The 26,016-nt window shown below is 38.4% G+C and overlaps 1 protein-coding gene across 5 annotated transcripts in view; it reads right to left on the bottom strand.

The window, feature by feature from the left end:
• The window catches only part of pcdh19 (protocadherin 19), a 181,466-nt gene that overhangs the window by 92,444 nt on the left and 63,006 nt on the right, over nt 1-26,016 (bottom strand). The gene's annotated exons all lie outside the window — the stretch shown is intronic.

The following is a 26,016-nucleotide window of genomic DNA, read 5'->3' as shown; positions in this document are numbered from 1 at the left end:
CTCCGCACAAAGGAGGAAACTATATTCTTTAAAAGCACACACACACACACACGCTGACAGTTGAGAGCTGCAGTGGACGCACACGAACGCGCGGTGGTCAGCCCGCCATCTTTAAAACGGAATCATTGGGGAGAAAGAGGCGGAAAAAAAAGTTCCTCCGTTTCCCTTCCCTTGTATGAACTCCTCTGCCATGTTTGAGAAGATTACACATTAATGTGGAGCGAAATGAAATAAATAAAGAGCGTCGGGAAGGAGATGAAATTAAGAGCGTACCAGGGGGGAATCTTAACGCTGCAATTGCAGATGAAAAGAGTTTTTTTCGGAATATGCATGCGATAGATCTCTGACCCACATTACAGAACAAAGTTCAAAGGCATTCATATTTCTCCAAGCATTTATTCTGCTGTGTGTGTGTGTGTGTGCGTGTGTGTGTGTGTGTGTGTGTGTGTGTGTGTGTGTGTGTGTTTCAACCCTTCTTGAGACATCAACAAGGAAAAGTAGCTTCCATATGAGGAGGTGTGAACAAGTTAGGACATAAGTCATGGTCCCAATACGGAAAACCATTGTATCTAATAGAGAATGTCTCATTTGCACCCCTGGTGGTGAAATCTATCAAAATGAGGGTGGTCCCAAAAAGGAGGGATTTTTCAAATTGGCTGTGTGTCGGTTTTAAAAGTGCTCCCCCTCTGGTCAACATATGAAATAACAAATGTGTGTAAAAAAAATTTGAAGTGCTCCCCCTCTGACCAACATATTAATAGCAAGTGTGTGTAAGACATTTAAATGTGCCTCCTTTGGCCAAAATGTATTTTTAAAAAAATGTATATAGAGACATACTCTAATAACTTGAAGTAAATAATGAAGATTAAAAACCAATAACAAACAAAAGATTTAAAAAAGTAAAATAACTAAAATCAGTCTTTTTCTCACAATGTGTCAACTTTTTTCTTATAAAATTGGGAACAATTTCTCATATTCTTTCTGTTTCTGTATTATTGCAGTATTTTCTCGTAAAATTACTTTTTTATGTAAAATCATTACTTTTTAATGCAAAATGGTGACATTTGTCATAGGAAATTTGGACTTATCACAATATTGCCAATTTTTTACTTCTTGCAAAATAGTGACATTTTTTGAGTAAAATTATGACTTGTCATAATTTTGCCAAATAAAATTCAAGGTTTTCTTTTAAAATTGTGACTTTTTTCGAGTAAAATTCCAACTTATTACTAATATTACAGAAATGTTCAGTTTTTCTTGTAAAATGTTGACTTGCGTTGAGTAAAATCACAACTTTTTTTTATAATACTGCCAAAATTCCACGTTTTTCTTGTGAATTTGTGATCTTTTTCTTGTGAAATTCCAACTTAGTTTTCACAACAAGCTTTTTTATATTTTGCATAGTCTGTATATATTATTAATGTTGTAAATACAAATCTTTATATATCTAGAAAGGGTGGTCCTAAAGAGGTAGGCATTTTTCTCAGGTCTCAAGAAGGTAACACATACAAGAGTGTGAGAGTGTGTGTGTGTGTGTGTGTGTGTGTTTTGATGGTGGCCCCTCCCAGGCCAAAGGCTATCGCAGAAAGAAGCAGTGAAAATTCAGGATCTGACCGCACAAAGTGATCAAATGCAGGTGCTTTGTGCTGAGAGAAAGCAATGTGTGGGTAAGGGGGGGGGGGGGCTTTTACTTAAAATTCCACAGTGCAGATAGGAGATGCTGATAAAAAGCACACACACAAAATCCCTATGCGGGTCAAACTTGGACTTCCGTGAGGAGGAGGCAGCTGCATAGATAAGAAAGCAATGTTGAAATAATTACAAAAGAAGGGAGAATGATAAAGTCCATGCAGGTACTACAACTTTTGCTCGGCGATATATTGACGTACTAATTATTGCCAATAAACATTATTCTCATTAGACCATTGATGTAATAATGCAAGTATATCATTTCAAATGCAATAAACTTGTATTTCTCGTGAAATTTAACATTGCAATTGGAATGAAGACGTTTAAATCTCCAAATTAAATAAAACAACTAACCGTAAGATATACTTTTTTGGCAAAAGTTTGCACATGAACAAAAATTACAACCAAAAGCAATAATATACTGTATCTTAAGGAGGGGGTTGGGGGGGTCTCAAGTATACACAACCATAACAATAAATGAAATAGCTGAATAAAGTATTGACAAAGAAAGTTGCACTTCAATATTGAACATGTAGGCAGAGGTGGAGTTGGACATGACTTAACTGACGATCAAGTTTGGACCTTCTTTAAGCAAAACTGCAAAGTAACAATATAAACACTGCAGTGGGGAACTGCACTTTTTTAGGAATTTTGTCTATCGTTCCAATCACGAGGGACAAGAACACACATCTTTTTTTTTTAGGATTTTAAAGATGATAGACGAAAGATGCGGCTGACGGGAGTCACAGTTGTAGCCTTCAAAGCCTCTAAAACAATTTCAAATCCCTCCATCAACGTTTTATATACATACTGCAAGTCTATATATATAATGTAGTAACAGACACCTTCATAACAATATGTTATATGTTTTATATACACACCGCAAGTATATATATAATGTAGTAACAGACACCTTCATAACAATATGTAATATGTTTTATATACACACTGCAAGTATGTATATAATGTAGTAACAGACACCTTCATAACAATATGTAATATGTTTTATACACACACTGCAAGTATATATATATATAATGTAACAGACACCTACATAATATGTAATATGTTTTCTATACACACTGCAAGTATATATATAATGTAGTAACAGACACCTACATAATATGTAATATGTTCAATATTTACCGTATTTTGGTCATTTTAATCATTGCCGGAACTAGTGTTTCGGCGCATTTCCGTTTTCATTGCAGCTCACTTCCGACTTCTGGCAACAAATGTGTGCTCCTACTTCCGGATACAGACGCTAGTGTGTTGTAATCATGGCAGACTTGGTAGTAGACAACGAAGACGACTATTTTTGGACAAATGAGGATTCTCAACCTTATATTTTTGAAGCTGAATATACTGAGGATGAACTGCTGCTTCTAGAAGTGAGCACGAAGGAAGGGTGAGACGTTGGAGCAGACGGAAGCCGAGAGAGTGAGGTGAAAGTGACTCGAAGCTGCATAATGTGGAATTTGACATTCAACATAAATGGAGTGCATACTCAAATCAACCGGAAACAACTTTCCTGGCCAGCTGGACCAAACAGACAACTGTCCATTGAGTGAGTCCCACTTTATATTGATCACAATACACGCATAACGTCATGGGTGTTATTACAACTACAGTACATACGCTGTCTGGCTAGCTGTGTCCAAACAAAACATGAAATAATACTTTACAAATACTGTCCACAATCCTTAGAAAATCCAAGAAATATGAATAATCTTCAACAGTGTAAAACTGTGGCCATGGTACAACATTCACATCTGTTTTCGACGTAAAGCTTCACAAATATTGCCTCGGTTTTCGTACACCGTCTCGTTTTCGTACAGCTATTGTGTGCAACTAACTAGTCTGTCTGCCCGCGTATCGATTGTCCAATCAAAGAATCCCGCGGGTTACTGATTCAGTCTTTTTGTTGAGTACGGCTGTTAAAAAAAATAAATAAATAAATAAAAAGCCATTGTGGGACCAGGGAAAGTTGCGAGTGGCCACACAGCGATAAAGGTGAGAAACACTATTGAATTTGAGAAGGAACTCATAACAAAGTGCCGACATGGCGTTCATGCAGGCTGTAAAAGTCAAAAGTGATGTTAAACGGTCATTAGCTACCAATTTGTTGTATTTTACATTGTTTTATGCATGTACAACTATAATTACTAGAGATATCCGATAATGGCTTTTTTGCCGATATCCCATATTCCCATATTGTCCAACTCTTAATTACAGATATCAACCGATACCAATATATACAGTCGTGGAATTAACACATTATTATGCCTAATTTTGTTGTGATGCCCCGCTGGATGCATTAAACAATGTAACAAGGTTTTCCAAAATAAATCAACTCAAGTTATGGAAAAAAATGCCAACATGGCACTGCCATATTTATTATTAAAGTCACAAAGTGCATGATTTTTTTTAACATGCCTCAAAACAGCAGCTTGAAATTTGGGACATGCTCTCCCTGAGAGAGCATGAGGAGGTTGAGGGGGGGTGTATAGTGTAGCGTGCCGGAAGAGTTAGTGCTGCAAGGGGTTCTGGATATTTGTTCTGTTGTGTTTATGTTGTGTTACGGTGCGGATGTTCTCCCGAAATGTGTTTGTCATTCTTGTTTGGTGTGGGTTCACAGTGTGGAACATATTTGTAACAGTGTTAAAGTTGTTTATACATGCACCCTCAGTGTGACCTGTATGGCTGTTGACAAAGTATGCTCTGCATTCACTTGTGTGTGTGAAAAGCCGTAGATATTATGTGATTGGGCCGGCACGCAAAGGCAGTGCCTTTAAGGTTTATTGGCGCTCTGTACTTCTCCCTACGTCCGTGTACCACTCCGCACAGCGGCGTTTTATAAAGTCATACATTTTACTTTTTGAAACCGATACCGATAATTTCCGATATTACATTTTAAAGCATTTATCGGCCGATAATATCGGACTGCCGATATTATCGGACTGCCGATATTATCGGACATTTCTAATAATTACTCCCTGTACGATGTGTTTTGTGTTCATATTTGTCGATGGATTAATTCGATTTACATTATTATGGACAAAGTTGCATCTGTTTTTGCCTTTGTCGGACCATTTGGTGCGAATTACTAATGAAATGTTTAGTCACATTTAAAGCAGTCATACACACGTGACAAAGGAAACTAACAAATAAAACTAAGTTCTCCATGCTAGTCATCAGCCATTGTGCTGTCAGTTTCACACTATTTGTTAGCACCACACTGCTACAATGAATGTGGACAGTTAATGTGATTGATATCAAATTAACTGTATCCATTCCTGTTCTGTGGCTATCGTCACACTTTCCTCTTTTTACCATCACTCAGCCCTCTTATGTAGTAGCATCCAATGTGTGGCATTGGATGTGACTTTTCCTCGGTTCTCTTGTCTATTATTAATGCTAATTATCGTTGCAAGGGCAAATAAGACATCCCCCGATGTATACATTATGATTTGCTGTGTTTGCTAGGGAAGCGTGTTCTCTTATTTTCTCCTTTTAGCCCTAATTAAACTTTGACCCCACAACTGAAGCGTATATAATTCCTCTAAAAACATGATTTCAGGCAAGATGTTATTTTTTTCTCTGCATATTTATATACCCTTGAGTCTTTAGGTTGCGTTGAGGTTATATATAAAAAAAAAAAAAAAAAAAAAAAAAAAAAATAGGTTGCGTTGAGGGACACATTAGCGCCTATTATAAGACTAATTAAAATTTACAGTGTAAACTTAGTGTGTACAATTTGGAAACTTTTTTGTCAACTTCTACCGTCTAAAAAGTGGAGGGACCATGTAAGACTTTACTAAATCTCAGTTCAGCCATCATAAATAACTCTGGTTTAATTATTTTATTACTATTTGTGCATCATTTATTCATTATTTGTATTTATTTAGTCGTAATCGGCTTTCAGTGGCTTTTTTAAAAGTAGTGTTTCTAAAAGAGTCTACTTTTGCTGCTAGCACAACAAAGCTAGCCTTTAAATGTCTAGCTAATTTACACGTTCAAATAGATCAAATATACTGTACATAGTTTTTGTAATATTTAACACTGATTAATGTTTGTCTATCTGTTGGCCCTGCGATGAGGTGGCCACTTGTCCCGGGTGCAGCTGGGGTAGGCTCCAGCCCCCCGGGACTCCGACAGGGATAAGTGGTAGAAAATGGGTTGAGGGTGGGTAATCAACGGATTTTTACACTGTATAATAAAAGATGATACATTTTTGAATACATTCATCCTTTAAAATGGGTTAACTTAGTTTTACACTTTTAATGTATAAAAATGTGTTAATGCATTCATCCTTTAATGGTGGTTAACTTATTTCAACACTTGTAAAACATAACTTTATAATGTACTCTCTTTAAAGTGGCTAACTTATTCTTGCACGTGTAAAATAGTTGTTAATGCATTCATTCTTTAACAGTGGTTAACTTATTTCTACACTTGTAATACATAACAGCTTGTTAATGCATTCATCCTTTAATGATGATTAACTTATTTTTACACTTTTAAAACATAACTTTTTAATGTATTCACCTTTTAACAGTGGTTAACTTATTTCTGCACTTGTAAAATATAACTTGTTAATGCATGCATCCTTTAATGGTGGCTAGCTTATTTTTGCACTTGTAAATTATAACAACTAGTTAATATATTTGTCCGGAAACATGGCAAACCCTTTTTTTTACACTTTTAGATATGATTACTAATTGCAACTGTCCTAAAATCAGTGCTTCCCAATTATTTTTTCGTTACCCCCCAACGAATAATAACTTAACATTATTTTTTTAGTCTGTAACAGAAACGATTTGCCTGAAGTAATGAAAAATAAATCCTTATTTAATTGATATATATTTTTTGAGCGACTTGAACCATTTGATACTGAAAAATGTAATTTAATAAACTCAATAAATAATGCATTCTAATTGATCAGCAAAATTAACTCAGGAACACGGTATATAAAACACTTTAACCTACAAAACAAACATGAATAAAATCATTTGTGCTGTTTTTTTTAAATATATATATATATATATATATATATATATATATATATATATATATATATATATATATATATATATATTTATATATACACTACCGTTCAAAAGTCTGGGGTCACATTGAAATGTCCTTATTTTTGAAGGAAAAGCACTGTACTTTTCAATGAAGATAACTTTAAACTAGTCTTAACTTTAAAGAAATACACTCTATACATTGCTAATGTGGTAAATGACTATTCTAGCTGCAAATGTCTGGTTTTTGGTGCAATATCTACGTAGGTGTATAGAGGCCCATTTCCAGAAACTATCACTCTAGTATTCTAATGGTACAATGTGTTTGCTCATTGGCTCAGAAGGCTAATTAATGATTAGAAAACCCTTGTGCAATCATGTTCACACATCTGAAAACAGTTTAGCTCGTTACGGAAGCTACAAAACTGACCTTCCTTTGAGCAGATTGAGTTTCTGGAGCATCGCATTTGTGGGGTCAATTATACGCTCAAAATGGCCAGAAAAAGAGAACTTTCATCTGAAACTCGACAGTCTATTCTTGTTCTTAGAAATGAAGGCTATTCCACAAAATTGTTTGGGTGACCCCAAACTTTTGAACACTAGTGTGTATATATATATATATAAAAGAGTGAGTCAGGATTAATGGCTAGAATTAGCACATGTAGTGAAGCATCCATCCATCCATTTTCTACCGCTTGTCCCTGTTGGGGTCGCGGGGGGTGCTGCAGCCTATCATGATACTGATAAAAAAATGTTCCCCGAGGACCCTGGCATCGCACCGCTACCCCCCACCCTGGGGGACCGCACCACTATTTGAGAAGGTCTGCCTTAAATTGTCATCTTTTTTTTTTAACACTTAAAAACATGATTATTTTTTATACATTCTTATAAGTGCTTTAAAAACGTTGTGTGCAGTTAAACAGATTATCAGTGCAGGGGTTCCCAAACTTTTTGACCCCTTTTCCACTACAGAGGGGCCCGGGGCCCACTCAAATATTAACACTGAATTAGTAGTGTTACCTTTAATTGTACTCAATCATTATATCCAACATACTTAGTTTACAACCTTGTCAAATGATATGTAAGCATGTGTTAATCACAAATATTATTTAATGCATTATTATTTAACAGTTGGGCTTGGATCAGACTGATTAGAAAAATAATTTGGAAAAAAATAAATGCACATTCAGTTATGTTAAAAATTATGTTATGCTAAAATAAACACATTCAAATAATAATGAATGTTTCCTAACTAAATTGGCTTTTAAACTTCTGACTTTAGCTCCAGACTTCTTCTGTTTGTTTGATATTGTCATTGGTGCCACAAGTGGTGGAAACGTGTATTACAAAGGAGTACCTAAGAAAAAGCTATTTGTTTGGTGGCCCTCTAGGAGCGTAAATGGGCCCCGGGCCCTATGGTTAAGAAACACTGTCCTAGTGCGTTATAATCTATAAAAAAAGAGGCTTTACTGTATTTTGAAAAGTGAGTATTTGATCACCAATGCAGATCATGTTGTTGGGTTTCGAGTGTGCCAATTACAAGCTCACGACAATAAAAAGCGCGACTAACAAGCCGTTTTTCATCTTATGGAATGCAAAAGCACAGAAAATATGTGGAGCCATGAATGCTGTCACAGAACATGACAGTCTAGTAGTGTTTCTTTATTTTGTAGCGAGCACAGAAGCAGAGTGACCTTGCTGGCTAATGAGGAAGAGTAGCGCACACATGTAGCACCACCTCCTATGTCTGTGACCCACATCCAGTCGGAGGGAGAACCCGTACGTCTTTGCTGCGGGGTCAAGTGTCAGTGGAGAGGAGGACAAGAAGGAACGGGGGGGGAGGGGGCCGCAAATGGCTACATAATCAGGTTGGGCGATGTGTTGTTGTGATCCGAGCGGCCCCGCTTTGGCAGCCGGAGCCACCACTCTATTCCCATAATTATTGTTCCGTTTCATCTGGAGGACCTCTGGGAGGAGCGTGAAGGATAGCCGTGTCGCCGCCGGCACGGGGGGAGAGTCCAGGGAGCGGCTGAAGATGGGAGGGAATGGCCGAGAGTTGACCTGCGGGACTTTGCGCCGGCCATCTCGTTTGTTTAAGTTCTCCTGGTTCCCTCCTGCCCTTTGCATCTCTCCCTTCAATAAATGCAGGGTCACCAGGACCACAGAGTCGCCTTTTGCCACAGAGAGCAAAAAGCAATCTCCCCGCCGCAGCCGTAGGATTTGATTTGCCTTGCGTGGTGGAGATGGGGAAGGGGTGTGCACGCCAGTTGTTACACCAGTAAATACCCGACAAGCTCAGCAGATTTCCAGCGAAGACAGCAGATAAAGACAGTGTCACAGCTGCCTCCTTCCATGAGTTATCAAGGTGGCGGCAAAATGTGACGTTTACATGCAAGACTACAGTGCCAGATGGAGCAATAGGCACTACTAATAAGATGCTAAAAAAACGCGCGTAAAAAGGTGTCGTCGCCAATCTGTTCACTTTATAGACGGGGATATTTTTCCTTTCTCTCTTGTCCGAGAATGACAATTTTACAGCATGAAAAAAAATAAAAACAATTAAAGGCTGTTCAGCACAAAGAATGCTAACTTTCGAGACTGGGCTTCGTATCCCGGACTCTCGACCCCAATGGACCACTATAGACTCTTTTTAATCTACGTGGTCATTTCCTCTCTGTCCACTCTTAAACTTTACTTACACTACCGTTCAAAAGTTTGGGGTCACATTGAAATGTCCTTATTTTTGAAGGAAAAGCACTGTACTTTTCAATGAAGATAACTTTAAACTAGTCTTAACTTGTGAAATAGTTGTTAATGCATTCATTCTTTAATGGTGGTAAACTTATTTCAACACTTGTAAAATATAACTTTTTAATGTATTCACTCTTTAAAGTAGCTAACTTATTCTTGCACTTGTAAAATAGTTGTTAATGCATTCATTCTTTAATGGTGGTTAACTTATTTTTACACTTGTACATTATAACAACTAGTTAACATATTTGTCCGGAAACATGGCAAACCCTTTTTTTTTTACACTTTTATATATGATTACTAATTGCATCTGTCCTAAAATCAGTGCTTTCCAATTATTTTTTTGTTACCCTCCTCCCCAACGAATAATAACTTAACATTGTTTTTTTAGTCTGTAACAGAAAAGATTTGCCTGAAGTAATGAAAAATGTATTCTTATTTAATTGATATATACACTACCGTTCAAAAGTTTGGGGTCACATTGAAATGTCCTTATTTTTGAAGGAAAAGCACTGTACTTTTCAATGAAGATAACTTTAAACTAGTCTTAACTTTAAAGAAATACACTCCATACATTGCTAATGTGGTAAATGACTATTCTAGCTGCAAATGTCTGGTTTTTGGTGCAATATCTACATAGGTGTATAGAGGCCCATTTCCAGCAACTATCACTCCAGTGTTCTAATGGTACAATGTGTTTGCTCATTGGCTCAGAAGGCTAATTGATGATTAGAAAACCCTTGTGCAATCATGTTCACACATCTGAAAACAGTTTAGCTCGTTACAGAAGCTACAAAACTGACCTTCCTTTGAGCAAATTGAGTTTCTGGAGCATCACATTTGCGGGGTCAATTAAACTCTCAAAATGGCCAGAAAAAGAGAACTTTCATCTGAAACTCGACAGTCTATTCTTGTTCTTAGAAATTAAGGCTATTCCACAAAATTGTTTGGGTGACCCCAAACTTTTGAACGGTAGTGTAACTGTTGTTTAAAGCTATTTTAGCGGCTAGCTTTGTTATTAGCATGCCGGCTCCTGGCTTACTCTCGCTGTGTAACATGTTTTGCTCGTCCTCCCGTGATAATGGTACTTGACAATAACACTTTAAGGAGAAGGCACTTTTTGGGGGGATTTTTGCTTATCGTTCACAATCATGAGAGACAAGACAAAATAGTTGGTTTTTTTTGTTTGTTTTTGCTGAGTATTGTGGTCAAACGGATCAATTTTTGTTTCATTTGACCACAGAACCTTCTTCCAGAAGGTCTTATCTTTGTCCATGTGGTGTCAGATGAAACAAAAATTGAGCTGTTTGGCCACAATACCCAGCAATATGTTTGGAGGAGAAAATATGAGGCCTTTAATCCCAGGAACACCATGCCTACCGCCAAGCATGGTGGTGGTAGTATTATGCTCTTAGCCTGTTTTGCTGCCAATAGAACTGGTGCCTTAGAGAGAGTAAATGGGACAATGAAAAAGGAGGATTACCTCCAAATTCTTCAGGACAACCTAAAATCATCAGCCCGGAGGTTGGGTCTTGGGCGCAGTTGGGTGTTCCAACAGGACAATGACCCCAAACACACGTCAAAAGTGGTAAAGGAATGGCTAAATCAGGCTAGAATTAAGGTTTTAGAATGGCCTTCCCAAAGTCCTGACTTAAACGTGTGGACAATGCTGAAGAAATCAAGTCCATGTCCGAAAACCAACAAATTTAGCTAAACTGCACCAATTTTGTCAAGAGGAATGGTCTAATATTCAACCAGGAGCTTGCCAGAAGCTTGTGGATGGCTACCAAAAGTGCTTTATTGCAGTGAAACTTGCCAAGGGACATGTAAGCAAATATTAACATTTCTGTGTGTATACTTTTGACCCAGCAGATTTGGTCACATTTTCAGTAGACCCATAATAAATTCATAAAAGAACCAGACTTCATGAATGTTTTTTGTGACAAACAATATGTGCTCCAATCACAAAAAAATTAAAGTTGTAGAAAACATTATTGGAAACTCAAGACAGCCATGACATAGTTCTTTACAATTGTATGTAAATTTTTGACCACGACTACCGTTCAAAAGTTAGGGGTCACCCAAACAATTTTGTGGAATAGCCTTCATTTCTAAGAACAAGAATAGACTGTCGAGTTTCAGATGAAAGTTCTCTTTTTCTGGACATTTTGAGCGTTTAATTGACCCCACAAATGTGATGCTCCAGAAACTCAATCTGCTCAAAGGAAGGTCAGTTTTGTAGCTTCTGTAACGAGCTAAAAAGTTTTCAGATGTGTGAACATGATTGCACAAGGGTTTTCTAATCATCAATTAGCCTTCTGAGCCAATGAGCAAACACATTGTACCATTAGAACACTGGAGTGATAGTTGCTGGAAATGGGCCTCTATACACCTATGTAGATATTGCACCAAAAACCAGACATTTGCAGCTAGAATAGTCATTTACCACATTAGCAATGTATAGAGTGTATTTCTTTAAAGTTAAGACTAGTTTAAAGTTATCTTCATTGAAAAGTACAGTGCTTTTCCTTCAAAAATAAGGACATTTCAATGTGACCCCAAACTTTTGAACGGTAATATATATATATATATATATATATATATATATATATATATATATATATATACACACAATTTCGACTGTGAATCGATTTTTTTTGTGCACCCCTAAGTTATGGACAGATGTTCATCTACCTTTCTGTAATGGTAGATAAAATTACATTTTGTGGCCGATACGGATTACTTTTACTATGTTACCTTACGTTTACATTACAAGCCTCTACTTCCGTTTGTGTGTATGCGAGTGGCCCCGCCTCCGCCCAGAGAGACAAAAACAGTGGATGACTGACAAGAGGGTTCACTCTGTTTATTCTAATTTGCTATAGATGGTGGGGCTGATCCTGATCACCGTGTGGATTCAGGACTTTTTTACTATTGGGAGCTCGGGCCTGGCGGAGGTCTGCGCTCTGAGGGCTTTTCTAGTCTGTTCAAGTGGTCGTCTTGACTACCATTCATGGCAAAAGTGAACGTGAGAAATAAGCTTCACTATTTAGCAAGATATGTTTGTCCAAAATCATAACACGCATTCTTGGCCAACATGCAAAGCCTTCTATCTGATCGGGGGATTTTAGTTTGGATGGTGCCAACAAAACCTGTTGAGTGAAATCCACTGATTTATGAAATCCTGCAGATATATTTTGCGCTGTTTCCATCGGTATTAAATAGTAACCAAACCATGCCACTTAAAACGAGGAGATGTTAGATGTTAAGGCTGTCAGTCCATCATTTTTTCTCCCTAACAATCGGATTACAGACGTCAGTGTTTCATGTCCGCCGGGGCTACTATCGTTTAAAGTCGTCATGATGCCAGACAAAAACGGTTTTACAGCCAAGCTTAAAAAAAAGAGCATTTGGAAATAAAAACAACAAACCAGACTGATTGAATCTAAAGTGCCAGATCAAATGTGGCTGTCTTGTAAAAACAGCAGCACGTCAAAATCTGGGAGACCATATCAAACGTTGCCAGGTTGGCGGTCGTATCAAAGCCGTGACAGAGGTGGGACGATGCCTGTAATGTTGGGACCAGAGTATGAAGGGGACCACCGACACTCTATTATCTCGCACTGGTGTGTTGAAAGTGATTATCGCTTTCCAACGAGCATTTTAAAAAAACAGTTGGATAGGTTGATTGGCAACACTAAATTGGCCCTATTGTGTGAATGTGAGTGTGAATGTTGTGTGTCTATCTGTGTTGACCCTGCGATGAGGTGGCGATGAGGTGGCGATGAGGTGGCGACTTGTCCAGGGTATACCCCGCCTTCCGCCCGAATGCAGCTGAGATAGTCTCCAGCACCCCCCGCGACCCCGAAAGGGACAAGCGGTAGAAAATGGATGGATGGAGTTGTAGCAATCTCATGATTTGCTTGGTTCTGTGTGAAATGATTAGCGGTTACGGCTTTGATGAACCATTATGATTTCCTTCCGAGTTACAGTATGGTCAAAATATTTTGGAGAACATGCTAGCATACATATCATACAAATGTTTTATAATCATTCGACAAATGAACAATCAACTGCTAACTTTGCTGAAATTTTACACACATTTGTCTGTTAGTCTCCTTAAAGGCCTACTGAAAGCCACTACTACCGACCACGCAGTCTGATAGTTTATATATCAATGATGAAATCTTAACATTGCAACACATGCCAATACGGCCGGGTTAGATTAGTAAAGTGCAATTTTAAATTTCCCGTGAAATATCCGGCTGAAAACGTCTCGGTATGATGACGTTTGCGCGTGACGTCACGGATTGTAGCAGACATTTTGGGACACCATTGTGGCCAGCTATTAAGTCGTCTGTTTTCATCGCAAAATTCCACGGTATTCTGGACATCTGTGTTGGTGAATCTTTTGCAATTTGTTTAATGAACAATGAAGACAGCAAAGAAGAAAGCTGTAGATGGGAAGCGGTGTATTAGCGGACGGCTGCAGCAACACAAACACGTAGAGAACTGGGACAACAGAGACTCTTACCAGGAGGACTTTGAGTTGGATACCCGCTACCGTGAGTACGCAGCTGCGGCTTCCAAACATTTGATCGCTTGCCCGTACGTGCGTGCCACTATGTGCATGTCACGTACGTGACTTTGGGGAAATATATGTGCTGTATGAACTTTGCGGAGTTGAACGGTTCTTTGAGTGTGTTGTGCGGGTGTTTATTTGTATTGGCGGGTTATATGGACGGGAGGGGGGAGGTGTTTCTTATGCGGGATTAATTTGTGGCATATTAAATATAAGCCTGGTTGTGTTGTGGCTAATAGAATATATATGTCTTATGTTTATTTACTGTTTTAGTAATCCCCAGGTGAATATCAGGTCCCACCCACCTCTCACAGCATCTTCCCTATCTGAATCGCTTCCACTGCCCTCTAATCCTTCACTCTCACTTTCCTCATCCACAAATCTTTCATCCTCGCTCAAATTAATGGGGTAATCGTCGCTTTCTCGGTCCGAATCGCTCTCGCTGCTGGTGGCCATGATTGTAAACAATGTGCAGATGTGAGGAGCTCCACAACCTGTGACGTCACGCTACTTCCGGTACAGGCAAGGCTTTTTTATCAGCGACCAAAAGTTGCGAACTTTATCGTCGATGTTCTCTACTAAATCCTTTCAGCAAAAATATGGCAATATCGCGAAATGATGAAGTATGACACATAGAATGGACCTGCAACTCCGTTTAAATAAGAAAATCTCATTTCAGTAGGCCTTTAAGGGAAATTCTGTGGTGATATGGGAAAACACCCTCAAAGCAGGGGTGTCAAACTCATTTTAGCTCAGGGGCCGCGTCGAAGAAAATGTATTTCCACGTGGGAAAATCATGACATAATAACTTAAAAATACAACTGTTTTTTTTTTTTTTTACTTCGGCCCAAAATCTACAAAGCAATTCAACTTTAAGTCCCAGCCCGTCTAGGATGGAATAAAACCAAAAAATAAAGCATAAATAAAAACTCTTCTACGTATCAACTATCTCATTTGCCATTTTCACATTAATTCTGTGCTAACTCACACAAACCATACAAACTGAGGCACAAACTATTCAAGAGGGTTGAGTTACTCCCTGCCTTCGAGGCGTCACTGTGCATCGATAGAAAAATAAAAGCTGTGCAGTGTGTGAACAATTTCCATAAACCAAAAATAAAAACTTAAAAGACTGACAGTATTGCAGTAAATCACGCACTGTTCATTTTCTTTAATTTGCACCCTAAATTCACCTGGAATTGGAGCTCCTCTGCCTTCCTTCAGATCTGTCGTTTGAAAATACTTTGGTTTTCGAAGTATGACCTTAGCTACGTGCACACTGCAGATAAATTCGATTGTTTTGATAGGATCATATTTTTTTCTGCAGTGTGAACAGTACAATTCCATTTTTTAATCTGATCCAGGCTTTTTTTCGTATATATTAATCCAATTCATATCCCATGCAACTGCAGGATCGGGTCACATTCAACTGACCCATGCGTCATCAAAGTGTCGTAATTCTTCGCACAGTTATTAAAAACACACCTGCCTCAAAACAGAGGTCGAAGAAATTGATTTACAAACTGCGAAAGCTAAAATGATTGCCCAAAATTCTTGAAATTGCCACTGACGCATCAAGACTGAGACTAACTAGAATTGCAGCCATTTTATTTTCGCTTTTTTTGGAACTTGAAAAACTATGTAAAAAAATAAATAAATCTGATTCAACAAAAATTCGTAATTGGTTATCATAACCTGCAATGTGAACATCGACTGTCGTGGACGAAAGTACAAATGTCACGCAATGCTAATAAGCTACATCAGTTTTTTAATAATAAAAAAAACTAATAATAATAAAAAATAAAAAATAAATTAAAAACAAGCTACATCAGTTGGAAATACAACGAACATTGCAACACATTTTCACAACACAACAATCGGACAAAAAAACAAGAAGACTTCTAATAAAATGTCAATACACAACAAGTTAGAGCGTAGAAACCGTGACACTTAGGTATCCTACCGATCTGTAAATACTGCATGTTATTGTATCAAGGGACGCGTGCCGTTCACATTTGAACCGATATGGTACCAATTCTGGTACCTGGGAATCAATACCGGTACTCAACAGTACCAATGTTCGGTACTTTTGTGTGTGTTAATACATATCATTTTTGATAATGAAATCTATTTTTTATTGCAACACTTAAAAAAGGGCTGATTATGATAACTGCTGTTCTGTTGTATTTTGCTTCATTATCACATTTCTGAGTAAGGTTTGCAGGAGTTGCATATACATATGCTTGAATATTATCCAATGATGCAAAAAATTTGATCATATATTAATTTTTTTTTAAAATAAACACTTTACTCATGATTTTAAAGTTACCCATAAAATTGTACACTGTAAAATTGAAATCAATTTTTTAAGGTGAAAAACACGTCGCTCATTTGCCCCATTTACAGTAATACACTGTAAAAAAAACATTGTTCAATTTTATGGTAAAATTCAGGCAACTGAACTGCCAGGTTTTTAATCATAAAAAATTCAGGGTTTTATTTTTTTGAGTGTACAAAAAACCTGAATAAGTTGGCAATTGTGTAATGAGGCAAATTCTGATACATTTATATTCATATATATACACTGTTCAAAATGGCAGCCATGACTGCGATGTGGCCCCTCAATGAAAACATGTTTGACAGCCACTCCCTAATGCAGTGTTTCTTAACCATAGGGCTGGGGCCCATTGATGATACAATTTACTGTACTCAGTTGTAATACACGTTTCCACCACTTGTGACAGTAATGACAATATCATACAGACAAGTCATAGAGAAGTTTCTTAAGTGCAAAACTTATGACTAAAGTGTTGAAGTTGTATATTCATTTGTACTTTAATTTTATTGACATTTTAGTTTAAAAACATATTTATTATACATTTAGTTTATTTTAGCACTACATAATTGTATGTATTGGTACATTTATTTTTCATCATTTTTGGTTAGTGCTTATTTTTCTAATCAGCCTGACCTACACTACCGTTCAAAAGTTTGGGGTCACATTGAAACGTCCTTATTTTTGAAGGAAAAGCACTGTACTTTTCAATGAAGATAACTTTAAACTAGTCTTAACTTTAAAGAAATACACTCTATACATTGCTAATGTGGTAAATGACTATTCTAGCTGCAAATGTCTGGTTTTTGGTGCAATATCTACATAGGTGTATAGAGGGCCCATTTCCAGCAACTATCACTCCAGTGTTCTAATGGTACAATGTGTTTGCTCATTGGCTCAGAAGGCTAATTGATGATTAGAAAACCCTTGTGCAATCATGTTCACACATCTGAAAACATCACAGAAGCTACAAAACTGATCTTCCTTTGGACAGATTGAGTTTCTGGGAGCATCACATTTGTGGGGTCAGTTAAACGCTCAAAATGGCCAGAAAAAGAGAACTTTCATCTGAAACTCGACAGTCTATTCTTGTTCTTAGAAATGAAGGCTATTCCACACAATTGTTTGGGTGACCCCACACTTTTGAACGGTAATGTAAGTCTAAGGTTTATGTGTTAAATAATATTTGTGATTAACACACAGTTTCTTATCATTTGACGAGGTTGTAAAGTTTAATAATTATTGAATAAGATTGTAATCAAGAGTAAGATTACTAACGCAGTGTTAATATTAGAGTGGGCCCCGAGGTCAAAGAGGTTAAGAACCCCTGCCCTAATAGTCATGTCACACAAGAAGGACTCGCCATGATAAGGACAGACATGAGTTATTAATCGATAGAATGTTGAAGACTTCCTTCATAAAAATCAAGCTGGGATCGTTCCAGTCCTAATTTAAGGTGAGGAAAGGATGCTCTGGTGTAACTTTGTGAGGGTGAGTCCTGAACGCAGCTTAACTCTGAGCCTTAATGCACATTTTTGCAGACGCTCCGTCTTTTGGGCTTCTCTTGCACAAAAATCCTCGACTTTGCAGCGATATGCTTAAAAGCCGAGCTCATCACCTGTAGGTCTCTCTCCCCCCCCCCCCCCCCCCACCAACCCCCCACTCGAGCCGCCGGTTGCACTGACGTCCAAGACTAAAGACGCCTGGGCTGCATGAAGAGCGCTGATATTGTGTCTACCTCCTCACGCTCGGCTACCGTAACCCTCACTACCCCCGCTATGCTCGCTCTGCCCCTGACACGGGCAACTCCTCCACCTTCTTCCCGATAACCGAGTTTCCCATAGATTCTCTGCCATCTGCTAGATTATAGATTGAGCGAGGCGCCGACCCCTCGGGGAGCATCAGTGGTGGGGAAAAAAAGTGTGGATGACAGTGGATGCGATTACATTTTTCTATTTTCTGCTTTGCTGTAGGCAGTCAGTGCTGATGAATACAGACGGTTATTACCTTTTAATATCGCACAAATGATTTTGCATCAATTGTGACACAGGGGTACACGTGTGACAAACAACCTGCCACTTTCTCGGCTCCATTTCACTCCATCAGCCATCAATTTTGCCCGAACCCAGCAAGCGTGTCTGGGACTCCATCATGTTACCAAAGTGAGTTATTGTGTATCAGACAACGTGTTAAAAACCATCCTATCTTTTCGGCGTACACCCCATAAGGACAACAAATAGTGACGTCAATTATATTTACGTAGCACTTTTTCTTGAGTGATTCAAATAGCTTTATATTGAGACACCTATTATACAGTATATGGCCCCATTTGTCATGGTTTATGTGACAAATTAGGGATGCACTATCCACTTTATCAATCACTTAATCAAATTGAATTCGTACAGCACTTTCCATACATATAAAATGTAGCAGAAAGTGCTTAACATTTAAAAAACAAATAATTCCAGGCTCAAACAATGAGTTCCCCCCCAAACCTTGATTTAAAAACGTATGTGGCTGAGCACAGAGGAACCAGGTGAGAAAACACTATCTTAGGCAGCCAAGAGCACCAGGAGCTGCATGACGACGGGCCATGACAGCACTGAATATGTAAGTGAAAGCTAGATACAATTAGATCAATTTATGTGGTATAGAAAAGCTAATGAATACTACATAAACCAGCAGTTAAATTAAATTATGAGATAAATAAAAATTGTAATTAAACTCCAAGTTAAGCCAGATAGCAGTAGTGTTATGACTATGTTAAAAATGTGTTTTGTGGCAATTCCAACTTTGACCACAGCGTCAGTCGGGGTCTCTGCAGGTTTTAACAAGTCAAATTTAAGACCATGTTGAGTATAATTTGAGACCATTTCACATCCAAACGGACAAAAAGACAAAGGAAAGTCAGAGGGTCAGAATGTATTCACTGTTCTTTCACATTGACAAACAACATGGTTAAAACAACTTAACATACCAGAAGCCTCTCTATTGTAAATTTATTGGGAAAAAAATTGCAAACACAACAGCCATTTTTCAGATTTGCCATGGAAGTGTTTTGTTGCAAAAGGTGCAGTGTGCTTGATGTACAACAAGTAGGATGTCAGCACTGGTAGAGGGAAGCACAACAATATATTGTCTGTGTGACTGTTAGCATCTCTGCTGAAGGTAAATGGTTAACTTTTGAGGCAGAATTATGTTTTTTTATAGTTTTACTGCTGTGAGTACACTACTAGCATAGAAAAATGAGCATGTAATAGTATGATTTCACATCTCATTGTTTTCCTTCGGCAATTGGCGCCACTTGACCCACATACCACTCCTTTGGAGGTTAAGTTGATCCTTGTATAGTTGTGCAAGTGTTTGTGGTGTTTCAGCAGCTTTTGACACAGATTTTTCCCCCATTTTTGACTTTCACATTATCATTCCGTTCACTTTCACCGCCATGTTTACAAAGGTTTCTACACATCCGGTCCTAAACACTTCATACGTTTCCTTCCATCCACCGGTTTTAAGCATGCATTAAATTGATCGTTCTGGAGACACAAAACTTGTTGAATTAGGTCCTGACTTGAGTAACTGAAACCTAACGTTGAAAACAACATGCTTTTTGACAACGTTTATTCAATGTCAGGCTGTGACGTTGATTTACCCATGAAAATGTGGTCATTTCCCAACCAACAACGTGGATTCAACGTTTGACACCAAAATTGTCTCAATATACAGATACAACTATTTTGCAACTTTGTTTCAAAGTCAGTTTTAAAGGATAAGTATGTAAAATCAACGTTGTATCAATGTCTTGTGCCTGTTGAGAAGACTGAAGTTAAATGAATGTTTTAAATAAAAAATAACGTTACTAGGTTTTTTAGACATTTCAAAATCTTATTTAACACTTTTTAAGGCCTTAAATTCCAAATTGTTGGATTTAAGACAGTTTAACACCCCCGCGGATACCCTTGTCAGTTGCTATATAGAGTGGTGCTTTCCATCATTTTTAGCAGACTGCGTTGCAAAATGATTAACCCCCCCCCCCCCCCCTCTTCCTCTCACACGAGATCCACCCAAGAATGGGGCCATATGAATCTCTTCCCTACTGTAGGTCCACACTTGGTGGTGGTAAGTGACATTTACACCAGTGTGGGTGGCACTGTGACTAGGACGGCGAAAGCTGGATTCAAACCAGGAACCCTCCAGTTTCTACCATCTGAGCCCCCCGCCGCCCCATATATCCCCAAATAGAACAGTGTAAATTGTGCCGTCTTCCTTGATAGCGCGGTTTTGTCCAAGCACTCCAAATAATGGCCTCACCCGAACACAATGACACAGGCGCAAACACAATAACACTTCTTGCTTGTGTTTTCTTCTCCCGTAAAGTGGGACAAATATTTCCCACTCGTGTGTGTAACGAGGGGAAAAAAATTGCAGAAGAAATCATTCTTTTTTTGTGAACTTTCCTCTGAATGCAACAACTTAACATATATTGGCATGTTACCTAAGGCTGTAACATGGAATAAACTAGGGTGCAAAGGCCCTATTGAAATTGCTTAGTTTGGTATTATTCGCATTTTAAAGGCACTTAACATGCACGGAAACTCAACCAACATTGTTGAACATTAAAGGCCCTTGGGACCCAAAAAGGTCTGTCACTAAAATGTTTAAAATAAATCATTATTTTTTTCACTATCAACACATATATCTATTGATCAACTTCAGGTCTATCCGTTGCCATCGTCATTTTTTTTTAATGGTCTGCCCTTTTTTTTTTTTTTTAAGAAAGGTTTTTAATGGAAAAAACACAAAATATGCAATATTTTTCCAAAAACATTTTTCAAAATGGAATACTATGAATTAATTCACATCCAAAAGGCTCCTTACTCATTAGTGTTAAAAAAAAGTTATGTATCAAAATATATTGTTTTTACTTTAAACGCTTAAATCTCTGGATCAACTTCAGAACTATCCGTTGATTTATTTATTTTTTTGGTTTTTGTATTATTTTTTTTTAAAGAAAATGATCGTTTTAAAGTAAAAAAAAAGCTGCCTGCATGGCATTTTTAGTGTCAATATTGCAGATTTTTCTCGTTACATGTCACCCGTTTGCTCTTTTATTCCTCTTTTAATGGTTTTTCTGTAATAGTATTTTTTTAATTGTGCCGCAGGCTGTTGAAAAATTAGCTGCGGGCCGCAAATGGACCCGAGGCCATTTGCATTTTGGACACCTCTGCTTTAGTTTCTCGTTGGTGTGGTAATAGCATTCAAGCTAGCTACCAATTAGCGCACTAGGTTGCTTCTCCAGGAAATGAGCAGCATCACTGAATTGATCGAAGTGCTGTCATCAATCACAATCTACGATATATTTGATTTGTAACGATAACACAATGTCAGGAGTTCTACCACATTTCATCATTAATCATTACCAGTGTTCGTAATAACAGTGTTATATAAAAACAGCGTTACATGACAACGCTGTTACAAACACTGTTATTTTTACGAGTAATGTCATTACTTCTACGCACGTTACAACGTTGTTACCGATACGGTGTAACGTGGCACGCTACTTTTAATGTGGTTGTATGTCAACAAGACCGCGTCAGAAGCACAGCAAGTTCAATGCAGGAAGCAACTTTTTTTTTTACGAATAAAAGCAACAACCAGCACCACACTAAAATGAACTTGATATAAAATGTTGCAAAGTAGTTGTATTTGTAAATTGTGACAACGTTGGTGTCTAAAGTTGGATCCATGGTGTTGGTTAGGACAGTGTTTTTCAACCTTTTTTAAACCAAGGCACATTTTTTCATTGAAGAAATCTGGAGGCACACCGGCAGCAGAAAACTCAGCAGCTGATATTGACAATAAAAAGTTGTTTTCGCAATTGTTGGATATCAATTCAAACCATAATCAAGCATGCAACACTATAGCTCTTGTCTCAAAGTCCTGTCACGACCTGTCACATCACACCGTGACCTATTTGGAGTTTTCTGGTGTCTTCCTCTGTGTAGTGTTTCAGTTTTTGTCTTGCGCTTCTATTTTGGGGACTTTTCCTGTTTTGTTGGCATTTTCCTGTAGCAGTTTCATGTCATGCTCGGATGTACTTTGTGGACGCCGTCTGCTCTACACGCTGTAAGTCTTTGCTGTAGTCCAGCATTCTGTTTTTGTTTACTTTGCAGCCAGTTCAGTTTTAATTTTGTTTTGCATAGCCTTCCCTAAGCTTCAATGCCTTTTCTTAGCGGCACTCACCTTTTTGTAGATTTTTGGTTTAAGCATTAGATACCTTTTTACCTTTACTCTGCCTCCCGCTGTCGTCAAATATTACATGGTTACTCTGCCGAGCTCGAGACAACAACGGCACATTTGCGGATTATAATTACTAGTTTGCAGGGAACATTTTTAACCCAAATAGGTGAAATTACATAAACTCCCACGGCACACCAGACTGTATCTCACGGCACACTATTGTGCCACGGCACAGTGGTTGAAAAACACTGGGTTAGGAAATGACCAAAGTCCAATGGTCAAATCAACGTCACAACCTGACATTGAATGAATGTCAAAAAGCATGTTGTTTCAACGTTGTATTTGTGTTGTAGAATATCGGTTGGGAAATTACCAAAATTCAATGGTCAAATCAACGTCAGAACCCAACATTGATTAAACGTCGTCAAAAAGCATGTTGTTTCAACGTTGTGTTTGAGTTGCCCAACGTCAGGACCTAATCCAACAAGTTCTCAACGTTGTTTCAATGTCTTATTAAAGAGTAATTTCTAGAGATGTCCGACAATATCGGACTGCCGATATTATCGGCCGAGAAATGCTTTAAAATGTAATATAAGTATTATATATCAAAGTATCGGTTTCAAAAAGTAAAATGTATGACTTTTTAAAACGCCGCTGTACGGAGTGGTACACGGACGTAGGGAGAAGTACAGAGGGCCAATAAACCTTAAAGGCACAGCCCAATCACATAATATATACGGCTTTTCACACACACAAGTGAATGCAAGCATACTTGGTCAACAGCCATACAGGTCACACTGAGGGTAGCCGTATGAACAACTTTAACACTGTTACAAATATGTGCCACACTGTGAACCCACACCAAACAAGAATGACAAACACATTTCGGGAGAACATCCGCACCGTAACACAACATAAACACAACAGAACAAATACCCAGAACCCCTTGCAGCACTAACTCTTCCGGGACACTACAATATGCATCCCCGCCCACCTCAACCTCCTCATGCTCTCTCAGGGAGAGCATGTCCCAAATTCCAAGCTGCTGTTTTGAGGCATGTTAAAAAATAACAAATAAAATCACTTTGTGACTTCAATAATAAATATGGCAGTGCCATGTTGGCATTTTTTACCATAACTTGAGTTGATTTATTTTAGAAAACCTTGTTACATTGTTTAATGCATCCAGCGGGGCATCACAACAAAATTAGGCATAATAATGTGTTAAATCCACGACTGTATATATCGGTTGATATCGGAATCGGTAATTAAGAGTTGGATAATATCGGAATATCGTTAGTAATTCAATGACTTTATAGTAAAGTAACAATGAACTATAATTACTTTTTTAATTATTTTTTTCGAACATTGGTCAGTACATCCCAAGCGATCACCTTGCTGCTAAAGACACAAGTGCCTCTCACCCAACACCCCCAAAACATTTTGAATGTATTTTCGTTAATTTACACAGTATTAAAAGTCATCTGTTAATAATTTGCGCTGAATGTTCCAGCACATCTTGTTCTTGTCAGGGATCAGGAAGGACTGCAGCTGGGGTTTTTTTGGCAGAATGAAGTGATTTGTTTGGATTGACTCACTGCTCAGAACAATACGTTGCTGTGTAAGGCGAAGACGTTAAAGTTAAAGTACCAATGATTGTCACACACACACTAGGTGTGGTGAAATTTGTCCTATGCATTTGACCCATCCCCTTGTTCACCCCCTGGGAGGTGAGGGGAGCAGTGGGCAGCAGCGGTGCCGCGCCCGGGAATTATTTTTGGTGACTTAACCCCCAATTCCAACCCTTGATGCTGAGTGCCAAGTAGGGAGGTAATGGGTCCCATTTTTATAGGCTTTGGTATGACTCGGAATCTACCGATCTCACGGCGGACACTCTAACCACTAGGCCACTAGGTGAGGCGTCTTCGAATCAACAGTAGCCTCTGCTGGTTACAGCACGAGCCGTGCACTCCAGTTTGCTTCTACCGTTGTCACCATGAATCAACCGTAACGTCCAGAAAATGGACTGAAATAATGAGAATCGATATTCCCTACTCCCGTCATAGGAAAGTGCAGATGATGCCGCTGTGTCTGTAGTCGGCCACAGACAATAGTCCAGACTTGTCTCCATGTCACTCAGGCCCAGAGGCTCCACAGCCGTCCAGTTCGAAGAGATGTGATTAATTATACATACATTGATAGAAACAGTATTCATTATTCATGTGTTTTAGAGTCCCCCCCACCCCCAACAGCCCTGTCAGCATGATGAAAAGATGTTAAATAATAGCACCCCCCCACCTCCAGAGGACATCTGCATTCCAACGTAGTCCAGCGAGGCGTAAGCAGCTTACGTCTGTTGTCTTAGCGGGGACTCACCTCTGACACCCCCCGCCCCCCCTGCCCCCCGCCCCCTAAACTTTGGTGGCCATGTGACTTCCTGGGGTGGCGTTCTTTGTGTTCCCTTTGTCCCGAGCTACACGGCTGCGTTTGCTAAGCCTTTGAATAGCGACTCGGGGCCGCGTCGCCCAACTCCGAGAGCTGCATCGGGTTTCATTTGGCACCTGCTCAGCATGCGAGACTGCACGTGCGCCCGGACGCCCAGTAAAACAGACATGTATGGGATCAAGTTGACCATTTTGCATGATAATGAGCGGAGAAAAATGTATATCTGCTTCCATTTGCTTGAACGAAAGTCCTTTGGGGATTTTAACACTTTTCAGTCCCTTGCCAAAATGTGTAAATCTGCACAATAATGGGTTTATTTTATTCAAACATACCTAAATGGGCTGTTTGCAATCTTTACGTCATGTCCGATATCTAAAATGTCTGATATAAGAACTCCAATGCAAGTAGCCCAGCAGGCACAAGACATTGATATGTTGAGTATACATACCGTATTTTTCGGACTATAAATCACAGTTTTTTTCATAGTTTGGCCGGGGGTGCGACTTATACTCAGGAGCGACTTATGTGTGAAATTATTAACACATGACCTTAAAACAGGGGTCAGCAACCTTTTTGAAACCAAGAGCTACTTCTTGGGTACTGATTAATGCGAAGGGCTACCAGTTTGATACACACTTAAATAAATTGCCACAAATAGCCAATTTGCTCAATTTACCTTTAACTCTATGTTATTATTAATAATTAATACACAATATCCCATTTTAACTAGCTAGCCACTAACATTTTTTAACAAATCATGAATTACTTTGCACCATGTTTGTACAAATAATAACTCATGTAAAATACAAAAGTCAACTCTCAAATTTTTAAATAAATCATGTCACACTTTGAACTGGACACCAAATCTGTTATCTGTTTCTTTGTCAGTTAGTGAAGACCAAGTCTTTAAAATATTTTCTTGGATTTTCAAATTCTATTTGAGTTTT

The sequence above is a fragment of the Entelurus aequoreus genome, linkage group LG28 (genome assembly GCF_033978785.1).
Source record: "Entelurus aequoreus isolate RoL-2023_Sb linkage group LG28, RoL_Eaeq_v1.1, whole genome shotgun sequence".
In the NCBI taxonomy this organism is placed as follows: Eukaryota; Metazoa; Chordata; class Actinopteri; order Syngnathiformes; family Syngnathidae; genus Entelurus; species Entelurus aequoreus.
Note: the sequence above shows the minus strand (reverse complement) of the source record. Positions and strands in the feature narration are given on the sequence as shown.